The following is a 13892-nucleotide window of genomic DNA, read 5'->3' on the forward strand; positions in this document are numbered from 1 at the left end:
AACTGAGTTAGCTTAACTGTTGTTCTCCCAGAGTTCCTTAATGGAGCTTTATTATTCAAGAAATAAGTCAGTGAGATGAATGAGGAAAGAAACTCTGAACTAAGTACTAAAGCACAAGGCAGAAGGAGAAAAGGGTAAAATCATCCCCATCTTCCCAGAGTTGCCGTATTCTCCTGCTTCAACAGTGATTGAAAGGAACCCAGTGCTCGCCTGCATCTCCCCTCGCCGGTCATTTTCAGCCAGTCCTCTGTCATCTCCTCACATCAGCATCCCCTGGATGCCCCAAGGTCCTCACCTCTGGTCCAGCGTCACCATGACCGTGTCCCCTTCCCAGGTGCACCAGACCTACAACCAGGCTTTGGAGACTGCCATTCACAGCCAGATCAACCTGGAGCTCTGCGCCTCCCGTGTCTACCTGTCCATGTCTTACTACTACGACCATGATGATGTGGCATTGAAGAATTTTGCCAAATATTTTCTCCACCGATCCCAAGAGGAGAGGGAACACGCCAAGAAACTGATGAAACTGCAGAACCAGCGAGGTGGCTGCATCTTCCTTCAGGACATCAAGAAACCAGATCAGGATGACTGGAAGAGCGGCCTGCACGCAATGGAGTGTGTGCTGCACTTGGAGAAAAGAGTGACTCAGTCCCTACTGGGACTGCACAGACTGACACTAACCAGAATAACCGTCATTTGTGTGACTTCATTGAGACACATTACCTGGATGAGCAGGTGAAATCCATCAAACAACTGGGTAACTATGTAACCAACTTGTGCATGATGGGCACCCCGGACTCCATCCTGGCCGAGTACCTCTTTGACAAGCACACCCTGGGAGACAGTGATGGCGAGAGCTGAGTGAAGCTTTAGCCTGGCTTCCCCACAGCCACAGGGGTGACTCCATGGTCACTACCAGGCCACCTGCATGTCTTGTTTATTTTACCTTTTCTATAAGTTGTACCAAAATACCCACTTCATTTCTTTCATTTGTACCATTCCTTCAAATAGTCCTCTGGTACCCAGCTGTTGTGTTGGAGATCTTGGTGGGCCAGAAGTCTGTCTAAGCCATCTGGGCTAAATTCTTTAATCACCACGGTGTCTGCTTCAGTCACATTTAATAAAATGAAACTTACAAGAAAAAAAGAAAATAGAAAGGTACTCAATGACAGTATGAGTGTTTTAATAGAAAATCTTTCTTTCCTGCTAATTACTGGGTTATTCCTTTCAAATAGGTGGCTGGTGGGTTTGGATCTCTAACTTTCAGATTAGCAGGAATGTGCTTAATCACTGTGCCACCAGGTCTCCTTTTCAAACATTAAAGAACTGCTGTTGTCAAGAGGCTTCCAGTTCACGGTCATTCAGGAGGTTTCAACAGCTGTACATGTTTATGGGAAGAGATTGTCCAGGTTTTGCCTGTGGAGCAGCAGGTAGATTTGAACCTCCAACCTTCCAATCATCATTCTAATATGGAATGCATTCCGTTACTCAGGCTTCTCTTTTCAAAGCTATGAGGCCCTGCTTTCCACAAAAACGTGGAATGTCAATTCGTCTCTACTGACGCATCACACAGATTGACTCACACTTAACTGAACCTGGCCAGAAAGTTCACATTCACTCAGACCGAGGAGAGCAGAATGTGCTTTAATATCTTTGTGCAAACAGCAGAAGAGAAAAGCAGGCTTCTCATTTTAATATACTAGAATTTTTTAATAGAATTTATGTCAACTTGTACTGTTAAAAGGAACTACAGATTCAGTTTTTATAAAAGTTAATTAATGATATCAGTTAGCATAGAATTCCTCCTCAGCAAACTCCCCATCAAGATGTAGGGCCATTTGGAGCTTATGTGAGCTCTTAAAGCATGTTTAAAGGAAGTTTAAAGGAAGTGGATGTGAGGAGATGGCAATGGGAGGGAAAAAAGAGGGCTGGAGGAGAAAGAGAGAGAGGGAGGAAGAAATCAGAACAAAGGTTCTAAATGACGAGCAAGTTCTTTTTTTGGCTTTTGATTCCCGTGGGAATTTTTAACTCATCCCAAGTTCTGTTTCATTTAAGTTCAATTCAACTATTTGCTGAGTATCCGTACAACACTGAACTAGGGGATGATTCCTCATCTGTGGGATTGATGAGAAAACCACAAACTCCAGATGCATGCACATTTACATAATGAAACTGCCCCGCCTCTCAATTTGTCTAGTTTCCAGTACAGTTGTGGGCCACAAACCTTCATAACCCCCTTTCCTGAAAAAGGACTTAATTCAACGTGATGATGTTTGACTCGCTCAAAATTGTCTTCCTCCTACCAGGAAACTTCATTTCTCATTACTACCCCACTGTGACTTCTACTTTCTTCTCTCCGACACCCTCTCCCCTAACATATATATTCTGTGATGATACCCTCGTCTCTGGAACCTATCCAAGCCTTGTTGCTTCCAACTCATCAAGAATTAAGTGTTCACTCATAATTGCTTCTGCCACTACACATACAGCATCAATGAGGGGGCTTTGAGTGACGCAGATTGTGTCAGCAGGCAGCGAGAGGTGATGGCTACGTGCCTTTCTGGAAGAATCCACCAAAGGGAGGTCCAAGTGTCAGGAGGGCATTCAAGAGGAATAGGTCAAGGTTAATACTGACCTCATTCCCTAACTGGGTTCTGAATGAGAAGAAGGACATGCTAGAGAAAATGGGCCTAATTCAGCCCCAAAATCTAATGCCATCTAAGAAATGTCACAGGAATGAGACGATCCAACTCCCAGGAAGCACACGTGAAGGCGAAGAACTGTCTCACTGTGGTTTTCTTTTATGCTATAATATTTCCAGAAGCAGGTGGCTAGCTTTCCCTCCTGTAGAATCGCTGGGTCAGCGCCAGTGGACCTTTCAGGGAGCAGTTGAAACCAGTGTACCAGATCCTCCTTTGCATGTTACTAACAAACCCAACCAGCTGACATTAAGTTCAATGCTAACTCAGAGTGACCCTACAGGAGAGAAAAGTGTCTCCTAAGGTTTCCAAGGTGGAATCTGTGTGAAGACACAGGGCATGGCACAATAATGATGGCATATGCCCTGAATGTGCCACTTGAATGAGGGACCTGAGAAGCTTCTTTCTTCTGCCTGAGTATGGGCAACATTCTTCCTTTAATACAGCTGATGTCCAGCAGTGCAGAGAGTGTGAGGGTCAGCAGACACTTGCTGCTGGGGACAAGTCCGAGCAGATCCTGATGAGGAGTAGATTAAGATTTGAGGTACCACAACTGAAAGACAGCTGAGTCATGCAGCCATTGTAGAGGTGTAAAGCACTTGTGCTGACATGCTGATGCTATCTACAGCTAGTCATCTTGATACCAGGGGCGGTGGGCTCCGGCATTCATTACACCCCTATTTTATGGTCACTATGTGGCTGTGAATTTGTTATACTATCACAGCGTGCCTGCAGCTGTGATGCTGAGGAGCTATTTCACTAGCATTTAAAATATCAGCAGGCCCACCCATAGTGAACAGACGAAGATAGACTAGGAAGGACCAGGTGATCTACTTCTGGAAAAAAAAATGTCCAATGAAAATCTTAGGAAAAGCACTGGATGTTATCTGATAGAGTGCTGGAAGATGAATTCTTCATATTGAAAGACACTCAAAATATTTCTAAAGGAAAATTACTTCCTCAAAGTGAAGGTTACCTTAACACTTGGCTCTCCAGTGTTCACGTGCTGGTATGACAGGACTCAGAATGAGAAGAGACAGTTCCATTAATAACTGGGACACAGAATGCAGGAAACAGACGTGAAGGCAAATTTGAAGTAAGCAAAAATGAAATATATCTCTTGGAGATGGATATCCTAGGCTTTCATAAGCTGAAATGGATTGATACGGACCAAAGTACCAGCACCTAGCCTACCATAGAAATGACAGAGTAAAGAGGAACTGTGTTAGCTTCAACATCAAAAAGACCATCTCAAGATCGATATCATAACATTACAGTGGTGTCGGTGATAAGACATTCATACTCCTACAATGAAGACTAGTTAATATCAGGGTGTTGAACTGGCATTTCCAGGTTCAGTCAAAACAGTAAAACAAAAATAGACACTCATTTAAAAATGTGGGTAAACCAGAATGATAAGCAGAATAGGAAACAAGTGGGTCCACACATTGCTAGATACTTAACCCGCTTTGAAAACAAGGGTCGCACCAAAGATGGTGGCCAGTAGTTCTGCTTCAAGTCTGTCTCCACAGTCCTATCAATCACCTGATCTCACACCTCACAGCCTCCTGAAAGGACTCACTATGCTTTATCCAAGTCTTGCATTCCACCATGATGTCAATCTGTAATTTTTCCCATTCTAGAAGAATTGATGCCTTTGTGATGTGATGTTGGAGAAGAGGACTGAATACGCTATAGGCCGCCAAGATAACAAATCTGTTTTGGAGGAAGTGCCATGAGCTGCTCCTCTGAGGCAAGGATGGTGGAATATTTTCTCACACAGTTGAGCATGTTTTCAGGAGGGCCAGTCCAGGAAAAAAGAGAACATGCTGAGAAAGGCAGAAGGTCAGCAAGACTCTCAGTGAGATGAGCTGACCCAGTGACACCAACAATGGGTTTGAACATAAGAGAGATCACAAGGACAGTGCAGGGCAAGGTTCAGACCTATTGTCCACAGGGTCTGTAAGAGTGGTAGTCAACAGTTACCATTTGGATGACTCAAATTTTAAAAATTCAGGTGTCTTCTAGATTTTGCTTTATCAACTATAACTGAGTACAGATTAATGAGATTCACGCTAACTCTGAATTTTCCAAAACTGGTAGTATAAATAAATAGTAATATAAAATCTTGTTGTTGTTTACCATTGGGTCAGAATCAATATATAGCTGACCCTCTGGTGGGCAGTTAATTGCATGGGAGGAGTATGTCCATCCTTCTCCCACGGAGCAGCTGGTAGCTTTGAACTGCATGTCTTGGGGTTGCAATGCAGCTTCTTGGCATTAGGCCACCACAGCTCCCTCTATGAACTTCGATAAATGTCAATGGTTATATAAAGGCTTCACGCCTTTTGTTCATAGTGTCACGATGAGTCGTCCTCAATCAACAACAACAGTATAACATCTCCTGCCCAACTCTTCACATTAGTGATCATGTACATAAACAATGAATGATCAGGTGTGAAGTAAAAATAGAATTGATGCCGAATGTTAAAATTATATGTCAGCTTGGCTAGGCCATGATTTTTAGTGGCTTGGAAATTGTGTACGTTACAATTCAGCAACTACATAGTACTATAACTTGGTGATTCTGTAATGATGTAATGTAGCAGGTATGTGATACCATCATCCTCCATTCTGTGATCTGACTTGTAGTTGTCAGCTGCCATCAAGTCAAGTACGACTGATGGTGACCCTATAAACAGCCCAACTTCAACCCTCCCCTATCCTGTGCCATCCTCATCATCTCCGACATCCTCGAGCCCATTCCTGAAGTCATCTTGTCAATCCATCTCATTGAGAATCTTCCCAGCCTTTGCTGACTCTCCACTATTCCAAGCATGATGTTCCTTCCCTCCCAAGGAACAGCCTCACCAGCTATATGTCCAAAGTATGAAAGATGAAGCTTTGCCATCCTTGCTTCCATGGAACAGTCTGGCTGCACACGCCCCAAGACACATCATCTGTTCATTCTTTGAGCAGTCCATGGAATGAGTATTCGATACGCTTCTCCAACACCACAACTCAAAGGCATCGGTTCCTCTTCTATCATCCTTGCTGATTGTCCAGCTCTCTGATGTGTAGCAGGTAACTGAGAAGATTATGGCCTAAATCAGGCACACTTTAGTTTTCTTTTATTTTTGGTGTTTTTTTATTTTAATAATTTTAATGAACATTTACAGAGATTTTGGATTTCCATTCATTCATTGTTGCACTTTTCTGCCTGTCCAGTCCTCTCTCCTCCCTCCCCCTTCCCCCAGTTCACTCCTCTCTTTGAAAAGTGAAAGAAAAATTCTTTCTTTGGTATACAATCCCCCTGAACCCTTCCCACCGCCCCAAGTACACTCCACTACGCAACCTTAATTGTGGATTCTTGTGATAACCATAATACCATATCAGATATTGCTTTTAAATTATTCTCTCCCTCATCTGTTTCAATGCAGTATACATAATTTATCCAGTTTTTCTCAGTCTTACTCCAACCCTGTTATCAGTCCCATTATACAGCACACACTTTAGTTTTCAAACTGATATCATTACTCTTCAGCATTTTGGAAAGGTCTCTGGCAGCAGACATTCCCAATGCAGTATGTCTTTTGATTTCCTGACTGCTGGCACCAAGGATGTTGACTGTTGATATGAGGAAGATGAAACTCTTTCTCTGTCTAATGTAATGTTAGTGAGTGAGTACCTTGTTTTCTCGATGGTGAGTCATACTGAAGGCTGTAGTCCTTGATTTTCTGCAGCATGAATTTCACATCTTCTTCACCTTCGGCAAAGTTGTATCAAAACACAGGTTAATGATGAGTTTTTCTCCAATCCTTATGCAATATTCTTCTTTACAGAGTCTGGCTTTGAGAATCATTTGCTCAGCATGTAAAATGAATAGGTATGATGAAATAATACAAGCCTGACACATATCTTTCCTGATTTTAAGCCATGCAGTGGTCCCCTTTTCAGTTCGGCCAACCTTTTCTTGGACTAGACACAGATTTCATATTAGCACATTTAAGTATTTTGGAATTCCCATTCTTTTCAATGATAGCCATAATTTGCTATGATCCTCACAGTCAAATGCCTTTGCACAGTCAATAAAACACAAATAGACATTCTTCTGGTATTCTTTGTTTATGGCCAGGATCCTGGTGTCATAGCTTCTTCTAAACCCAGATTGAGCTTCTGGTAGTTCCCTTTCAATGTACCGTTCTTGTCATTTTTTTAAAATCATCCTCAATTTTCATGAGATGTTGATTTTCACAAAATGATTCAGTCTTTGGAACCTAATCACTCTTACAAGTGAGTAGAGGGTGTATTGTCAGATTTATGCACTCATCATAAAGATGAAAATGAAGAAATTTAATATTTTTACCAACTTCTATAGTTTAGTCAAACACGTAATCAATGTGCATTGATAAATTACTAGTGTTTGGAACTAAAATTTTTAAAACAAACAAGGGTCAATACAGTCATACATAGCCTAATGTCCACAATATCTTCTGTGTAACAGGACTGCATATTATTTAGACATTGTACAAACACTACATGTGATCCTATAGTATTTTCTTTAAACAAGCTGGGAAAACTTTATGTCTGAGTGAGAGTGATTCACATTTGAGTTCTGTCCTCAATGCACATCGTTGGCAGTTTCTCCATATCCAATAGAGGCCCCTCTCATGTTAAATTAACTTTCTAGCTTTCAATGGAGCTGGTCCTCTAACCACCTGGAGAGGTTTTGCTTTATATTTTGAGATCTGTCACATCTGCTAAGTGTGACATATCTAAACAATGAACAATAAATAACATGCTGCTTGTCTACTTTCATGTAGTTCGGAGCCCTTTTGTTTCACTTTCGAGTTGATCTTCCTTTGATGCTTGCTGCTGTGATCACTTGGACTGATTTTGCTACATTTGGGAACCACAATGCACTTCCTATTTTACATCAATGAAAGCAGAGAGAAAGAGAGAATGCTACACACTAAAGAGACAGAAAATATATGGAGTTGGATACTGTGGTTTCAGAATTGAGTTACATACTGTTACACAGTAACCTTTTAAACAGAAAGTACAGAGCTGTACTGATGTAAGCCAGTAACAGAGGTGTTTACTATGACTCTCATGGCATATATAATATAGATTATATATGTTCTATATGTCATCTTTTCCAACTACCAATCCTTCTTCCTTGTTTCCAATATTTGTATTCAAATCATCAGTTTTTAGTGCATCTTGACTGCATGTCTGTTCAATTCCCTACTTTAGACATGTCATCATTGGGTTTAGTGGTTGATGTGTAAATTTGAACAGCAGTTCTATGAACAGGTCTCCCCTATACAGGTACAGATATTATTCCATCAATGACAGCATTGTATTTCAGGGTTGGTCTTAAAATGTTCTTTGTGATGATGAATGTGACACCATTCCTCTTCACTTTGTCATTACTGGCAGAGCCGATCACATGATTTCCCAATTCAAAATGCCCACTGCCAATCCATTTCAAGTTCCTAATACCTGTGATATTGACCTTCAGGCATTTCATCTCAGTTTTGGCAGCATTCAATTTACCCTGACTCATACATTCTATTTTCTAATTATTGTTAACGGACATTTTCTACTGTTCATCCCCATGTTGAAGCATGCCACATCAGCACATGAAGGTCCTTCATTGGCTGCCAACTCTACTTTTTCAGCATCGTGAAGGCAGAGTCTACACTGAGGCGTTAGTTCTCCCTTGTCTTACTCTGGGTACCTTCTAACCTGAGGGTCTCATCTTCCACCACCATGAGACAACATTTCACCACTATTTATAAAGTTTCACTGGCCAGGTATTCCATAAGTAGATGTCCTACTTACGGATCTGTGTTAATCTAGAAGCTGTGTGGTCAGTTTGTTGTACTCTAGTGTCCTGTGTGTTGCTGCTGGAGGCGATGCTGCTGGTATTTCAAACGCCAGCATGTCACCAATGGTGGGCTCTCCTGTGAAGGTTTAACAGCCAGAATCGACTTAATGGCAACAGGCTTTGGTTTTTTGCTTTCATGGTTACTTATGATTGGAAGGCACAGTTCTAAATTATAAAAGTATCTCATGATTATGCCATATGACCACATATTTTTCTCTTTTGTAACACCAATCAGGAATGTATATAAACTTTGTAAGCAAACCAATTAAAAAAATAATATAAAATAGAATGTATATGAATGATTGTATGTAACACAATATAAATGAAAGATTGTATGAAATACAATGTATACAAATGAAACATAATGCAAAGGAATTATTTATATGAAAACCCATAAAAATATTTTTTTAAAAACTGAAAAATAACAAAAAACATAATGAATGGAAATTATTGTATGGAATACAATATGAATGAAGTATAGTGTGAAAAACAATGTATATGAATTCTTTAAGCAAACCAACATAAAGGAATTTTTTTTTTAAATTATAAAAAACTGAAAAAAGACAATGTTATACATTATCCTGAAAAATTACAAACAAGTTAAAATGTGCTTTTGATTAACTTGAAATTGCTTCTAGGCATCACCTCCCATAGGGCATTAAAAGTTAAAGCAAAACTAAAACATGCATATCTCTTGTTTAAATTAGCTATGACTTTTCTAACTGGCCTGTTTGATAAAGTGAGGCAGGTTTTCATTGCTCAGTATATAGATATATGCTGAGTTATTTTATGCTAAAAGTAACTAGAAAAAACTTATCATCACCTAACTGTAAACTAAGAAAGTATCTGACAATTAGATTCAAAAAGTGCTTCAGTATGAAGACTGACTAGAATCAAGTGAACTGTAGGGATCAGGACTATTAGGACCATGTCTTTATGAAGAAGTCCTGGTAATGTCGTGTGGAACATCTCAGGTTGCAAACTGAAAGGTCAGCAGATCAAATCTACCACCCAGAGGAAGAGAGATGGATGGTCTCCTCCCAAATAGTTATAATCTCAGAAAACCATCCTGGGGTCACTATGAGCCAGACCTATTCTACAGCTTCACTGCTGTTGAGTCAGAACTGACTCAAAACTGACCTTTTAGTGGGTTTTTCAGAGTCTGTAAACTGCATGGGAGGAGACTGCTGCTCTTTCTCCTATGGAGCAGCTGGTGGACTTGAACTACTTACTTTTAGGTTGATTTGTACAACACCCTACCAACTCCACCAACTCTACTACCAGAGCTCTTAATCTGGAGAGATTCACCAGCTGCTCTAAGAGGAAAAAAACCTAGAAAATCTGTTCCTATATTTACAGACCCCTGTGGAGGGTCAAGGGAGCCCTGATGGCCTAGTGTTAAGGAGCTGGGCTGCCAATCTAAAGGTACAAGTTTGAATCCACCTAATGTTCCACAGAAGAAAGATGGGCTGTCTCCTCCTCTGTGGTTTACAGCCTCAGAAAACCTGCTGGAGGGTCAGCTAAGAGTTGGTACTGATTTCAAAGTTTCACAACAACAACAACAACAAAGAAAGGTCAGCATGAGCATCAATGGACTCCACGCAATGCGTTATTCTTGTTTCACAGATGCAAGGCACTCGGTTCCCTTGGAATGAATGATTAAAGTAGTAGAGACAGAAATCTTCCCCACCTGAATCACGGTGGTTGTTACATGACTACATACATTTGCCAAAAACCTCTACAATCGTGCACTAAAAAAGCAAAAGTGATGCCTCAATTAAGAATAAAAAAAATAAAAATTTCATTCAGAAACACATGGCAAGTCATGAAGGTAACAGGCAAGAAAGTAAAAATGACTAAGATGCAGCATCTCATGTCATGCGAGACAAGTTGGTAAATCCCAAACAGTAAACTGATCTCCCAAACTTCAGACTACAGAAAGAGGAGGTTCACACAGCCTCTGATTTAGGCAAGTCACTAACATCTCTGTACCTCAGCTTCCTTATGGTAAGATGTAGAAAATGGACCACACACAACTGTGTTTTCTTCATTAGACCCTCTCTCTGAAGTCCTCTGTCCCTCAAACAGGAGGCTCCATATCTGGACTGTATTTCTGAGCAAATGGGAAGCCAAGGCCAGCTCCCAGGTTAGACATCACATCAATCTTCCAGAGTAAAGGAAATGGGGAACTACCTGTGGCTCATCCTTCTAGAAAAATCTGAATTTCTGCCACACGTAAAATTCCCACACATCCAACGTTAAGCTAGCTCCCAAATCTCCAGTGCAGGCACGAGAGCAGAGCAGAGCCGGATTCATCCATGCAGTGATTTATCCTGGCAAACTGCCCTGCACTGGGAGCAAGCTCAGACTGCTTAGAAAGGGAGAGGGGAGTGACGGAAACTGTAAATCAGAGGAATTCATTTTCTCAATGGAAAAGAGTTACTTAATATTTGGGGGCGGGAGGGAAGAAGGAGGAATGAATATGTTACATTTGTGGTAATGATTTGATTTGCCGTCTTAAGGCTCAACAGACCAAACCGAGAGTCCCAACATACTGGATTCCATTGATTCTACCCTCACAATGAATTAAGACATTCCGGCTGAGTCGGGTATAATTTGTAGTTAATGTGGCTCTTATAGCAATCAAGACATGGCTGAAAAGTTCAGAAATTGACTCATTAATATTTTAAGTATCATTAATACATTGCAGTTTTGTGGACTATGCTGTCCTTCAACTCATTTAATTCAAAGATTCTTAACTTATATTAATTGAGACAAACTATTCTTTAAAAGCTCTCCACACATCCACCTCTCCTTGATGACTCACAGTTAAGCCTCCTGACAGGAAAGCCAGTGCAATTTTCCCCAGAAGACATGCCGGTTTAGTGGGTCAAGATCAAACAATAGAGCTGTGTAGGCCATTACATTAGAAAGTTCTCCACCTAGTAGAAAAATCTCTCAATTATTTCAGCAAGTGTCCAAATTCATGGAGGGAATTATCTTTCATTTCTGCCTCCCTGAGTTAAATTCTCCTTCAGCCAAATGCATGTGCTATTCACAATTTTATTTTTTAAAAGACTATTAACAGGTAAGCAAAATCACAAAGCCCTAAAGGCACAATGGTTAAGAGCTCAGCTACCGGGTCAAAAGGTTGGCAGTTCAAAGCCACCAACCACCTGGTGAAGGAAAGAGGTGGCACTGCTTCTGTAAAAATTTACAGCCCTGGGGGTTAGTTTTACTCCATTCTTTAATGTCATTTGGAGTCAGCATCAACTCAGTTACAGGGAGTTGGGTTTGGTTTCAATTTATTGGAAATCAAGCTCATAGTAAAAACTTTAATAATCTATAAACTGCTAAAATGCAAATGTTAGTCATCTAGCCCAGAGGCTGTCAATGGTGCAGCATTTGTTAGACAAGAGGGAGATTCCCAGACCCCACCAGCCAGGACTTACTGAATCAGAAACTCAGGCAGGCCCCAGCCATTTGTGTTTTCCCAAGTCTTGCTAGGGATTCTGATGCTTTGAGAAACCTAATCTAACCAACCCTGGAAAAGCAGTCTCAGGCTAATCTTGACAGAATTATGCAGATTCGTTAACTCACAGACATGCATAACATTTCCCTACCCTTTCCCTAGTACAACTTCCCTCCATAGACTAACGGGTAAGGAGTTTCACTACCAACCCAAAGACGTTCAAACGTACTAGCTGCTCAGAGGGAGAAAGATAGGCAATCTCCTCTCCTACAATTTACAGCCTCTAAAAGTCCACTGGAGGGTTTTCTAACTTGACAGCAAGATTTTAGTTACTCCCTGCTAAACATTAAAAAAAAAAAAAAAGAATACTAGACATTAAAAAACCCTCTGAGGTCGTTTTCTGCCCTGTAAGAATGCTCTGAGTTTGAAATTCGTGATGGTAAAGGGTTTTGGATTTTTTCTGTTTGTTTTATCACCTTTCCCTTTTAGCCATTTAAAAGCGAAGGATTTGGTTTTCAGTTCATCTGCTCTGATAATAAAAGAGAAGCAATTGATCTATACAACACAAAAGCAAACTGTTCCATAAGGGTCTCTGCGGTCTCTGTGGCTGCCACCCTCCCTTCGTGTGGCTGGGGGGCTCCAGCAATGAGCCTTTTTTGTTTGGCAGCTTAACGACGACGCCACTAAAGCACCTCTGGTCTTGATACACAGTTCAGAACAAGAAACATTTTGGACACAGACGATGACGAGATTGTGATCACCATGACACGCTTACTTGCCAACCATGAACATCTTTATAAATCCTACAAGTTGCTCCTGGATAAAGGTAAGAAAGACAGCTGAAGAGTCCCCTTGACCTACAGTTGTCATCGTGCGCTGTAGCTTTTCAGCAGGCAGCCCACGGGCCTTCACTGCCAGCAGGCAACACACAGGCCTTCACTGCCAGCAGGGAGTCCATGGGCCTTCACCGCCAGCAGGCAGAACACCGGCCTTCACCACCAGGAAGCAGTCCAAGGGCCTTCACTAAGCATCTACTACAGCTGCCAGCACGCTCAACAGACTCCAAGGTCATGGAGATGACTCCTTAAGACGTTGCCACACACTTTTAAATTGGAGACCGTGTTTAGAAACACATTTCTACCATCATTTGCCGCAACGTGTTAACAGACCCACAAGAACTATGTGGCTGGTGTTCACCGAAAAGCAATTAAGTCGAGGCCGAATTTTTTTAATTTTTAGGTAAAAGTCTTCCAAAATGTTGTACACTGAGATGAAAGTACTCATCCCAGCTGAGACTGTGAATGCCTTCAGATCAGCTCTAATGGCCCAGTGGGGAACTACACTGTCAACCCAAAGACAGGTGGTTCGAATCTACCCGCTGCTCCAAGAAGAAAGATGGCAACCTCCTCCTGGGGTCAGCTACGAGTTGATTCCGACCCAACAGCAATGAAACGAACCAGGTGAGCCTGCTGGCAAAAGGGTCAAAAGGCCAACTTTTCTAAAATTTGCGGAGCTTACAAATTAGTCTCTTCCCACTTCCAAACAAAATTGTTTTGAGCTCCAACAGAAACATAACATTATCACATAAACCTGTGATACTCAACATATTCGATCCTTTACACTTAGACTTTATATCATGTAGGACTTAAAGAAAATTCCAGCAAACTGTAATATATACAAAACAGGCTACCATGGTGTAATGAGCTAAGCCTCTGTTAAATGTGGTATATCTATACAAGGGAATATCATTCAGCCAGAAAAAGTAATGAAGTGTCAATTTATGCTACAACACTGCTGAAGGAATACAGTCCCATACAAAATTCCACCT

The 13892-nt window shown here is 41.2% G+C and overlaps 1 pseudogene; it reads left to right on the forward strand.

The window, feature by feature from the left end:
- The first annotated feature begins 313 nt into the window (after positions 1-313).
- LOC102852352 lies at positions 314-861 on the forward strand (annotated as a pseudogene).
- The last annotated feature ends 13031 nt before the right edge of the window (positions 862-13892 follow it).

Source organism: Elephantulus edwardii, unplaced genomic scaffold (genome assembly GCF_000299155.1).
Source record: "Elephantulus edwardii isolate Elephantulus edwardi_28Jun2011 unplaced genomic scaffold, EleEdw1.0 scaffold00345, whole genome shotgun sequence".
NCBI lineage: Eukaryota > Metazoa > Chordata > Mammalia > Macroscelidea > Macroscelididae > Elephantulus > Elephantulus edwardii.